Genomic DNA, 12,817 nt, shown 5'->3' with positions numbered 1-12,817 from the left:
CACTTTCGTGCGTTTTGCCAGCAGCTCTTCGCAATGCTTTCAAGTATTGAGCTGTTTATGACTTCAAGCCTATCAACTCCCGAGATTAGGCTGGTGTAACCAATGTGAAATGGCTAGCTAGTTAGCGGGGTGCGCGCTATTAGCGTTTCAATCGGTGATGTCACTCGCTCTGAGACTTGGAGTAGTTGTTCCTCTTGCTCTGCAAGGGCCACGGCTTTTGTGGAGCGATGGGTAACGATGCTTCGAGGGTGGCTGTTGTCGATGTGTTCCTGGTTTGAGCCCAGGTAGGGGCGAGGAGAGGGACGGAAGCTATAATGTTACACAAGAACATCCAATAGTCAAAGGTATATGAAATACAAATGGTATAGAGAGAAATAGTCCTATAATTCCTATAATAACTACAACCTAAAACTTCTTACCTGGGAATATTGAAGACTCATGTTAAAAGGAACCACCAGCTTTCATATGTTCTCATGTTCTGAGCAAGGAACTTAAGTGTTAGCTTTTTTACATGACACATATTGCACTTGTACTTTCTTCTCCAACACTTTGTTTTTGTATTATTTAAACCAAATTGAACATGTTTCATTATTTATTTCAGGCTAAATTTATTTTATTGATGTTTTATATTAAGTTAAAATAAGTGTTCATTCAGTATTGTTGTAATTGTCATTATTACAAATAAAAGTTTAAAAAATCAGCCGATTAATCTGTATCATCTTTTTTTGGTCCTCCAATAATCTGTATCGGCGTTGAAAAATCATAATCGGTCGACCTCTACCATGAGCATCTCTCATTTAATTGGGCCTATTACTTATTTTAATAGCCTATGTATCTAAAAGGGAGCGTGGTTTATAACATACGACAAGGCTACTTTGGGCATCTTGCTATGTTAGCTAGCGAACTAACAAGTTAGCAAGATTTTTGTTCAATAATATCTTTTTTTTATCTGGCCAGCTAACATGCTATAATTTAATCTAAATAGAATAAACTAGCTAGAAGTAGCATGTTATGATGGAAACAGTAAGTGACAGGGACACATTTCAAGGCTGTAATGAAGTTAACTGTTTGGCTAGCTAGTTCTGTGAACATGTTTCTAAACAAATTCTTATTTTTAGCAGCTAGATAGTGAAAAACTAAACAAGTTCTCTATCACAGACCATTGCACAAAATAGTATAAGATAGCTAACTAGCAAGCTAGCTACCTTTATACTGACTGCTTTGCTGGAGCAGCTATTCTGCCTCACATCAGTAGATGTTACTGTTGCTTGCAACACAATTAATCCTATAAAGTTTATACTATCTGCCTGTGCATTTCAAGTAACTGACATTCTGACTGTTCCGATGTTTTGGTAACCTAACAAAATGTTTTGGACAAATGCAATAATTTGTGTTGCTCCTCAGCTCATTTACACATGGTCTTTTTTTGTAGTTCACCATCCAGATGTCTGCTGGTATGACAAGAAGTAATAATTGTATATGCTTAAATGGTGAGTGGGAGGTTTTATATGTGATTTGAAAGGGGATTTGAAAAATGTGCTGTGCCCAGTGAGCCAGTAAGCCATTGAAATTGTTGGCCAATATACATTAATCACTAGCACAAACTTAAAGCATAAGAAAACTGCTGCCTACTATAGACAGAGAGCGATTTGCCATGTGGTGGGGATTTCTGTCAATTATACCAGCAGATAAAGCTTCCAATCATTTCTTACAGTTGTATAACCTACCGCATAGAGGCTATTAATTGACACCCCCCCCCCCCCCCGTACAGTATCTTTCACAAATCCCATACTGATTTTAGCCTGTTACTGTAGCCTATCCGTTATCACATGCATTATAATATTTAGCGATTGCACTCAATGTAAAATTGCAGACAAATACTAATTGAGTAGTGTAGAATGACAATTATTATTCTGTATTCATTATGTATTTGTCCATTACCAAAACAAAACAGGTTATGGATTGTTCTGCATAATAAATACAACCAATTTTATTCCTGAAATTATGCTGGATCTAAGGAACAGGCAAATCCGAGATTGTGCCGTTGTCGATCCATGTGGCGGTGTTGGTTGCCTACAAAGGTGATGATGGAATTGGAGGACAGGGTGGACAATGTGCAGACTTTTTTAATCATTAGCCATTAGAAAGACCTATTCGTTTCTCATGGTTAAAGATGGCATTCTGTTTGGCGTGGTAATATTAATACTAATTTGATGCATGCTTATATTTGTCCAATTTCAGACATGTACACGGGTGTATTATGCATTTTCAACACGTATGAATTGGAAATGTATTTTGCATATCCCATTCTCGTTAAATCCCCCTTGGAGCAATTAGGGTTAAATGCATTGCTCAAGGGTACAGATTTTTCACCCTGTTGGCCCTACGCTTTAACTGCTAGATTATCTGCTGCCCTAAATAGGTGTAACAGGTGAGTAGTATGTGAGCACTGGACAAACAGTTCAAATGGGGCAGTGATTATGTTATTTCCCTTTTTTCATGTCCGCTCTTATTGAATGAAAATGCCTCTAATAATGTGTTCATCAGGTACTGTAGAGAGAGACAAATCATAATCTAATAATGATGTTCTGCTGTGGGAAATAACTAACTACTGTATACCCTTTTCAAACAGAATTCCCGTAGTTCATGGGGGTGTCTGTGCCTGGCAGCCTCGTCGGGAAATTTGGGGCACACAATCTCTATTTTAACAGCCTTCAGGCTCTTAATGGGACCAAACAAGTACCGGATGAGGTAATGTTCTCTTTACAGATGACTTGTGGTAAACTATTGAGCAGACCTGCGCATAAATGCTATTGATGTTTCAAAATACTACAGGTCTGCTGTAACCTTATATCAAATATATTAACACAATTATATTTGACTTTATAGGTCATGGATGCCTTCTTTGCCCTAGAGAGTTCAGTATGTATGCAAAATGTATGTTTACGCATTTCCTACTTAAATGGCTTTGCTCTCAAATGTCATTCACATCTCTTAATTAAGCGTCATTAACGGCTAGGCTACCTGCTTCCCCACATCACCAGAACAATATTTTTGCATCCCAGACAACTCACATAACTTACTTAAATGTTCTTGTAACCTTTAAAGAGCTTAGACCAGGTTTTTTTCCAACAGTCTTACAACATTATAGGAACGTCCTGTGCAATCTAACTTAAACATTGTATGAATGTCATCACAATTGAGTATATTTTGTGTTTTGGGAACCTCTCTTTTCTAATGTATCCACACTGTTCCCACAATCTAATTAAATGTTCTGGGAACCTTTAAAGAACTGATAAAAACAATATCTGAATGTCAGCGCAACTGGACAGTTCTAGTGTTTTGGGAACCTATCTCTTGTCATATCCCCACAATGTTCCCACTACGTATGAAACATTCTGGGAACCTTTAAAGAGAAGATTAAAATATGTTCTGGGAACGTTCTTGTAACATCAGGTGAATGGTTTTGCACCCTAAAAGAAATTGTATAATCATCCGCACAACTGGACAGTTTTTGTGTTTTAGGAACATATCTTTTGCGATGTCCTCACAAGGTTCTCATCGGACTGTTCCCACAACCAAATGAAACATTCTGGGAACCTTTAAAGAACAGATTCAATATTTTCTAGGAACACAGACCCTGGCCCCAAAGCCAAGGAAAATCACATGAAGTCCTGAATTAGATCTGGGTATAAATATTTGATGAGTTTCTGCATGTTCACAATGTCTCTGCTGCTTCATGGGCATTCAAGGTCAAGATTAAGAGGAACTACCTGCTGCTACTGTAGGGGGGGAGAGAAGATGGATGCATCACTGCTGTTCAGCTGACAACAATATCGTAATCCTATCATTATGGGCGCTTTTATCAAAAGCAAAGTACCGTAATGGAAACATTGACAGTAGCTAGGTTATCATCCAATTAGCAATGGATTTTTGTGCAAATATTCTCAAATCTGCATAAAAATAATATGCACATTTTACATTAGAAATGTGTTTGAATCAAATTGACTTGTTACAGAAATAAAGGCTGTGCGTGATGACATAGTTCACATAAAAATAGCTTTTGCAGTTAAATTCCCATGTACCGAATAAAAAATGCAAGTTAAATGGGTTCCCATCACATTTTCAACTCCACTGGTGGTTTTCTTACATTTTTTTATATTTTTTTTATATAGTAGCCGCGCATTGTTGGCTAGAGTGCACATACAGGTTGCTTTTCAAACACTTCAAAGATAAACCCTATCCCCTCAGTCCTCAAATTAAGTGGACACTTCTGATGACGTATCGTGATGTCTGACGAGTACACATTTCTGAAGATTTTACACTATTGTGGAGAGATGTACTGTTTGGATTCTTTACAAACAATGGAAATAAGCTGAAACATTTTTATGTAATTAATTTCATTATTCTTTTGGCCAAATTTCATATACACAAATGTAAATTTACAAACAGAAAACCACATTTTCTTACCCTACAAAAATAAATTGAACTGTATTTTAAGACGGTTAAATGCTCTACTAAGAAAAAAGCTGTTAGAATTGTAAGTATATACATGTCCCTTAAGATCCTTGTGTAATTGTAATATGATATTGTACCCCCTAGCTCGATTGTCCATTGTTTGTAATCTATGTAGGTGCCAAGATGGCGGCTTGAACAGACGTTTTTTTTATCAAGGTCTGTACCAAACTTCAGAAAGATTGTGAAAAAAAAAAGTTTACAGTCATTACTATTTTTATTTGTTCAAGATATAAGACCTTTCCTGTGACTGGATTGATAATTGGATCATTTATTTCAGCATGTCCATGCAAAGTCGTGACAAAAAAAGAAAGGAAGAAGTTAGCCGTTCTATTGCTAATCAACAAGAGAGAAACTTGCTTATAGACAACTGCCATAACTACACTTGGCCTATGGATAATATCATGTTTTCGAATGCTGTTGAAGATGACGAGTTCCCCTCTTTACCGGTTACTCCGTGCAAACCTCCACCCTCCAAAAAACCCAACATGAACTCTGACATCGTGGCTACCCTCTCCTTACTCATCAACTCCAGGTGTGACGCCATTGAGAAAATGGTAGGTGCGAAGACCATGGTTATCGAAGGCTTGAAAAAGACTGTGGAGTTTGCATGTGGTGAAATTAAGGATGTGAAAACGAGAGTGGCAAAAGTTGAAAAAAATGTGAAAAGGGTGGAAAAGAATAACAATGTCTGCCATAGATGTCTCACTGATCTGGAACAATACACAAGAAGATGGAACCTGAGACTCTACGGCTTGCCAGAGGTGGAGAATGAAGATGTGCGAGGAGAGGCTATCCGCATCTGCCAAGAAGTTTTGCCTGCAGAGAAGAACAAAGTTGGTGATACCATCGACGTTGTGCATCGCCTTGGCAAGAAGCAACAGCAAAACGATTCAAGCCCAGGGGTATCATCATCCTATTCACTACCAGATTCTACAAGGATGCTGTCTGGAAATCTGCTAGGAAGAACGCCTTCCTTCAGAGCCATGGTATGCGTTTCGCCGAGCATCTCAGCCCGGAAGACATAGAAAGAAGGAACAAGTTGTGGCCAACGATCAAGATAGCACGAAGTGAGGGGAAGGCTGCTTACTTAGTCGGAGGACGAGGTTTCATCAACGGTTCAGAAATCCTCCCTAAAATCTCACCAGAAGGAACAGGTTGATGGTTTCAGCCATGGTATTCTCATTTGTTGTTTACCTAACAAGCATCAGGTGACTACTGTTCAGGAATACTCTACTTATTAGTTTGTTCTTGTATGACCAGAAGACCTATTTTGTTTACAAACTTACGAAGATTGAAAGTTGTATTTATGTTTTATGTATACAGTAACTAAGATACTGTTTTAAAGGGCATACAGGTCTGCTCTGACTTTACACGGTTATTGTTCTATTTAGTTATTAACACTTATTTCCAAAAAAGGTCTTAGGAACGTTTATATGTAAAACATTTTGTTATTCAATTATTTGAATATGCTCCTACGTCTTTGACTCATCCTACTACAGTTTATACTTTTATATAATCTTTGTTGTTTTGTCTTTGTCTATATTATCTCTTAATGCTAGGGGGTTACGAAACAATGTGAAGCGCAAGGCCTTATTTTTATTTGCTAAACAATTTCGAACAGATTTTTTGCTTTTTTCAAGAATCTCACTCAATTTTGGCTGATGCCAACTTCTGGAGGTCACAGTGGGGCAACGGTATTTGGCTTTCCCATGGATCTGAACGCTCCGCCGGTGTCACTACAATGAAAAATACATTTGGTGGTAATATTCTACACTCGGAATGTGACCCCTTTGGTCACTTTATTTGTCTTGTGGTCAGTTACAATGACATTACACTCATTACTGTAAATCCTTCCTCCCTCGTCCTGCAAGTGTATACTCGTCAGACGTCATGATACGTCATCAGAAGTGTCCACTTAATTTCAGGGCAGAGGGGATAGGGTGTGTCTTTTAAGTGTTTGGACTGCTAACTTTATGAGATTATGATTGACAATTATTTTTATTTGTCATGTCACCAGAATAAAACCCTCGACAGTTATTGGAAATGTGCATCAAGTTCATTGTGCACTTTTACCAGCCTGTGAAGTTCATTATAATTTATTTGTAGGCTAATAATCTGCACGCTTTCTCGATTTGTAGTGGGTGGACCACCCAACATGTCATCGCGTGACTCCACGTTTACTTCCATATGATGGTTATTATAACAATATTTGCACATAAAAGCATTTCCACCGACATTTATTTCTTGCATAATTCATTTTACTGACACAAAAAGATCCCACCTTGTCTAGCGTGTTTTGTTTTGTCGACATTTGGAAAGTTTACCGAAAACCACATCAATCATCATGTCACCAGAATAAAACCTTCGATATTTATCATTGAGTTACTCCAAGTTTACTTCATTATGATGGTTATTATATCAATATCAATATATTGTCATGCGTCAGGTAATTCATCTTCATGAAATGGTTGAATGAAAAGCTGGTTAATGAGATTTGAACTCGCAACCCTAAGGCTACAAGCACCATGCTCTTACCCTAACGCATTGATCATTGGAATATTTTCAATTGAGAACATTTTCAATTGACTGAGTCACCTGATCCATTCAATCAATATCTGCACTGAACTCATGCATCATACAAGTATCATCAATACTGAACACGTACATAATTGAAGCATGACAGGCCTGGTGCAGGTCTACAATTTTGTTTCTGGTGTCCTTTGACAGCTCTTTGGTCTAGGCCATAGTGGAGTTTGGAGTGTGACTATTTGAGGTTGTGGACAGATGTCTTTTATACTGATAACAAGTTCAAACAGGTGCCATTAATACAGGTAACGAGTGGAGGATAGAGGAGCCTCTTAAAGAAGAAGTTACAGGTCTGTGAGAGCCAGAAATCTTGCTTGTTTGTAGGTGACCAAATACTTATTTTCCACCATAATTTGCAAACAAATTCATTAAAAGTCCTACAATGTGATTTTCTGGATTTTTTTCCCTCATTTTTGTCTGTCATAGTTGAAGTGTATCTATGATGAAAATTACAGGCCTCTCATCTTTTTAAGTGGGAGAACTTGCACAATTGGTTGCTGACTAAATACTTTTTTGTATGCCTTAATCTTTTGAGTATACATTTCTGATGTTTATTTTTTGGATACAGTCTTTAAAAAACTAATAACACAAAATAACAGAGCTTTTGATTGCTTTCTCTAGAAAACTTTCCAGTGGCAGATCTTTGTCTAACACAGTAGGACATATTCTAAGTATAGTTGCTGCCACCTAGTGGCTGAAAAATAAAATGTATAAGTGACAATATTTTTTGCATAACCAAGTAGCACCATTTATTTTCTGTTGGAAATGTCCCATTAAAGGGGTTTGAAGCCCTGTCCTGCCTCTCTGAGGATGGGTTCAATGGGGCTACCCCTGATTGGGGTGGGTCTGTGGGGGGTAAACAGGCTCCCTCTGGAAGGGTCACCCAGCAGAGGAGCCAGGCACTCTGGACCAGAGGGTTTGGACGGACTAGTCCTCTTCTAGGGCGGTGGGGGTTTCCAGACGAACAAAGAGGCTATGGTTAACAAGACATTGACACAAATTTGATATATTAAACCAAAATTGACAAAAAAAACTACATTTAAAAAAGGAAATATATATTATCTTTGAATTAATACAACAAAAATCACCTACTCAGTATCTACTGTAACTAAGCTACAACATACACTGAGTACATTTATTGCATTTACTAATAAATAAATAGTATTTTTGACAAGCATAAAAAACAGCAGCATAAAAGGCAGCTCAATCACCTATGAAGTTGAAGGCAGGTGCTCTTGGAGAGGGGTCCCATCTTGGGCAGGATGTGGTTGTAGTTGGGTGTACAACACGGTATAAGGCCCAGGACTCCTGTCTTGAAGTGACACAGGTGGGTGGTGGCCTTAAGAGGAGGAACAAAGAGGCCCTGATTTTCTGGAGCATTTACATTGCATTCAAGAAGTATTCAGACCCCTTGACTCTACCACATTTTGATACGTTACAGCCTTATTCTAAAATGGATTTAAAAAATAAACAATCTACACACAATGCCCCATACTGACAAAGCAAGCAGAGTTTTAAAAAATGTTGTTTTTTTTAGCAAATTTATAAAAGCTAAAGAACAGAAATACCTTATTTATATAAGTATCCAAACCCTTTTCCTATGAGACTCGAAATTGAGGTCAGGTGCATCCTGTTCCTATTGATCATCCTTGAGATGTTTCTACAACTTGGAGTCCACCTGTGGTCAAATCAATTGATTGGACATGATTTTGAAAGACCCACACCTGTCTATATAAAGTTCCACAGTCGACAGTGCATGTCAGAGCAACAACCAAGCCCTGGGGTCGAAGGAATTGACCGGAGAGCTCTGAGACAGCATTTTGTCGAGGCACAGATCTCGGGAAGGGTACCAAAACATGTCTGCAGCACTGAAGGTCCCCAAGAACCCTGTGGGCTCCATCATAAAATAGAAGATGTTTGGAACCACCCAAAACTCTTCCTAGAGCTGGCTAACCGGCAAAACTGAGCAATCGGGGGAGAAGGGCAGCGGTGAACAAGAACCCGATGTCCACTCGGACAGAGCTTCAGAGTCCCTCTGTGGAGATGGGAGAACCTTCCAGAAGGACAACCATCTCTGCAGCACTCTACCAAATCAGGCCTTTATGGTAGAGTGGCCAGACAGAAACCACTCTTCAGTAAAAAGGCACATGACAGCCCGCTTGGAGTTTGCCAAAAGGCACCTAAAGGACTCTGACCATGAGAAACCAGATTCTCTGGTCTGATGAAACCAATATTGAACTCTTTGGCCTGAATGCAAAGCGTAATTTCTGGAGGAAACCTGGCACCATCCCTACAGTGAAGCATGGTGGTGCCAGCATCATGCTGTATGGGATGTTTTTCAGAGGCAGGCAGACTAGTCAGGACTGAGGGAAAGATTAATGGAGCAAAATACAGAGATCCTTGATGAAAACCTGCTCCAGAGCTCTCAAGACCTCAGACTGGGGAGAAGGTTCACCATCCAAAAGGACAATGATCCTAAGCACACAGCCAAGACACGCAGGAGTGGCTTCGAGACAAGTCTCTGAATGTCCTTGAGTGGCCCAGCCATAGACCCAACTTGAACCCGATCAAACATCTCTGGAGAGACCTAAAAATAGCTGTGCAGTGACAATCCCCATCCAACCTGACAGAGCTTGAGAGGATCTGCAGAGAAGAATGGCAGAAACTCCCCAAATACAGGTGTGCAAAGGTTGTAATCACTGCTTCAACAAAGCACTAAGGGTCTGAATACTTATGTAAATGTGCTATTTAAGTGTTTTTATTTATATACATTTGCTAAAATGTCTAAACCTGTTTTTGCTTTGTCATTGTGGAGTATTGTGACCTAGGGCAAAAAAACTAAACATGCACATGGAGGGGCAGGACCGAATTTGGGAAACTCTTGGCTAGAGGGGACAGGGAGGGAGATTATGAGCAGGAGTCAGTGTTCCTGATTGGAACATACATGTTTTATATTGCTGTTGTTGTTTTTAAAGGCTGCAGTTACAGTTGTAGTTGTGCGCGGGACCCCCTCCCTTTCTGTCATTGAATGACTTTATGGCAAAAATGTGTTTGGAGTGAAAATCTGTTGAGTGCTGAGTGAAGGAATGTTTTGAGCAGCAGTGACCAAATACTACAGGGTATATACAAGTATACCAATTATTAGGAATACCTTGCACCCCCCCCCCCCCATACCCTATTCAAAGGCACTTACATTTTTTGTCTTGCCCATTCACCCTCTGAATGGTACACATACATAATCCATGTCTGAATTGTCTCAAGGCTTAGCAATCCTTATTTAACCTGTCTCCTTCCCTTCATCTGCACTGGTTGAAGTGGATATAACAAATTACATCAATAAGGGATCATGCCTTTCACCTGGATTCACCCGGTCAGTCTGTCATTGAAAGAGCAAGTGTTCTTAATGTTTTGTACACTCAGTGTACATTTGGCACTGACCTGTCGCTGTCCAGCACGGTCTTCCTCTCTAGGCTGTAGTTGACTGTGTGATGCTCCTGTCTCTACTTCCTGAGCTGCTCCTCCAGGCAAGTCATCAGCTCCTCCTTCTGCACAAGGGACTCCTCCGGAGCTTCCAGCTTACCCCCTGCATGGGGATGGAGAGAGGAGTAATACAATTGAACGATCTACATTTATTCATCTTGAATTCAAACCACAGGATCAGGTATGTTGGAGCTAGTTTGAAATAAAAGCCTGGTGGTGGATCATGTGAATGGGAAGATGTGGTATCGAGGTTCTTTATCTCACCAAGAACCATGTTCTCAAAAGGTGAGCTTGTCCTTGTTCTCCTGCAACTCTTGGCGAAGTTGACTGAGCTGCAGTTGCTCTGACAGGTCTGTAAACTCATCCTCCTTCTGGGCCAGTGAGGACTTCACGTAGAGCCCCATGTCCTTCTCAACAGTAAAGTACTAAGATGGGAAGTCATTGTGTTGCATCTCCAACTCATCACATTTGTGCTGATATCTGCAAAGGCAGTGAGAAAATAGGATGACATTTAAATAGGGGGAATTCAATCATGGAAACTTGATTGGTAGTTGAAAAACTTCATTGATTTAGTTTTACTATATATGTGTATGGTTGATTTTGATTTCGTACTAATGGACAGTATTTTATAAATAACAGATATTTTGATGATTTGCATTAATGAGTGATTCGTGTTTGATTGCCTATTTTTACCGTAATGGCTATGATGGGTTGTCTTTACCCTACCCTACGTGGTTACATTAGGGACACCTTTCACACCACTTCGATAGTCATTTTCGTAGCAAGTTAGGAGAGAATTGTCGCTAACCCTCTGCATAACCTTAACCTCAGTCTTCTAACCTGCTACGTTAATTATCCTAACCTGCTGCGAAAAAGGCTTTCGCGGTTACGTTAGGATATAGCCGTCTACTAGACGTTTCAACAATAATCTGAGTGTGTCCAGGCGCAACATTTTTTCTCACGCAAACCATCAGCCTGTACTAGCCTAAAATATATGCAGCCAATGAAAACTCTCACTTTTCCAGTCTCGTTCCTGCGACCTGTAGAAATATATTCAACCTTGACAACGCGTCGTCAAAACACTTTGTCTCCAAATGACATGTCATCTTTCTCGGTTGATTTATCTCTGCTTTTCAATCTATTTTTTGGGGGGGCTCATTTTGTCTGTGAAACCAGCGATTAGAACAACTTCTTCTATGGTATAATGGCGTTCTCAACCATTAAATATGCAGACCACCACCTAGTGTACGGGTGGATAATAATTATCCAAAAATATTTTTTTGGGGGTGGGGGGGTATAAATAAAATATCATACTAACTACCCCCAAAATTATTAACCAAACAAAATCAACCTGCTTTTCTGTAAAAACCTCAGTTGCAACATTTTCCATTCCCAGATTGTTCGAAATTGTACTTCTTCTATGGAATAACGGTGTTCACAACAATTAAATGTGCATTCTCCCACATACTATGAGGATGGATAATAAGGATCCCAAAAAAGGAAAAACATTTGGGTAAAAATTAAATATCATACTAACTACCCCCAAAAAATTAACAAAATAAACCTGCTTTTCTGTAAAAACTTCATTCTAATCAGGTCCTAACACCGGCTCAGAAGCCTTCTGTGTGCGACAAAAGCACTTGTAGTGCTTCTGCTGTGAAGTCTTGGAGCCCCAAAAACGTCTCGGCTGCAGATATCATTTCCAGCAACTTCGACCTCTCAGACACTTGTGCTGTACAATTAATCACTGTGGCTATAAATGCCACAAAATCCACCTTCTTCACAATGAGTGTATCCAGATCACCCAATTTACTTAAAACACTAGCAACTGATTGCAATTCATACACTGCCATATCTTCAACACTGTTGCCTCTTCCCCCGGGACTCTCTTCACCTCCTCCACATAGGAGATCTCTGGCAGCCCTGATCCTTGACCCCTCGACCTCATTCACCCTAACAGGGCACTCAAGGAAGTCCGGAGTATGATCCACACCACAGTTGCAACATTTTCCATTCCCAGATTCTTCAACATCATACTTCTCCCGTCTGCAAACATTTGACACGTGACCATATCCTTTACGATTTCCATACTGTAATGGTTTTGACACAAATGCTCTCGCCGGATACCTCACATATCCAAGTAGAGTCTCCTCAAACAACAACAATATCGACAGGCTTTTCTCCTTCCTTCCATTTACCACACAGGTCAGGCGACGTGCACTGACCACTCCTG

General features: G+C 39.6%; 1 long non-coding RNA gene across 1 annotated transcript; it reads right to left on the bottom strand.

The window, feature by feature from the left end:
- Nucleotides 1-7,543: 7,543 nt before the first annotated feature.
- On the bottom strand, nt 7,544-11,757 carry LOC124035167. The gene is made up of 5 exons (XR_006838696.1): nt 11,602-11,757; nt 10,849-11,064; nt 10,543-10,687; nt 8,316-8,443; nt 7,544-8,077 (listed from the first exon to the last, which is right to left on the bottom strand). It is a non-coding gene; the product is annotated as an uncharacterized LOC124035167 (long non-coding RNA).
- Between the last annotated feature and the right edge of the window lie 1,060 nt (nt 11,758-12,817).

The sequence above is a fragment of the Oncorhynchus gorbuscha genome, linkage group LG05, assembly GCF_021184085.1.
Source record: "Oncorhynchus gorbuscha isolate QuinsamMale2020 ecotype Even-year linkage group LG05, OgorEven_v1.0, whole genome shotgun sequence".
Taxonomy (NCBI): domain Eukaryota; kingdom Metazoa; phylum Chordata; class Actinopteri; order Salmoniformes; family Salmonidae; genus Oncorhynchus; species Oncorhynchus gorbuscha.
Note: the sequence above shows the minus strand (reverse complement) of the source record. Positions and strands in the feature narration are given on the sequence as shown.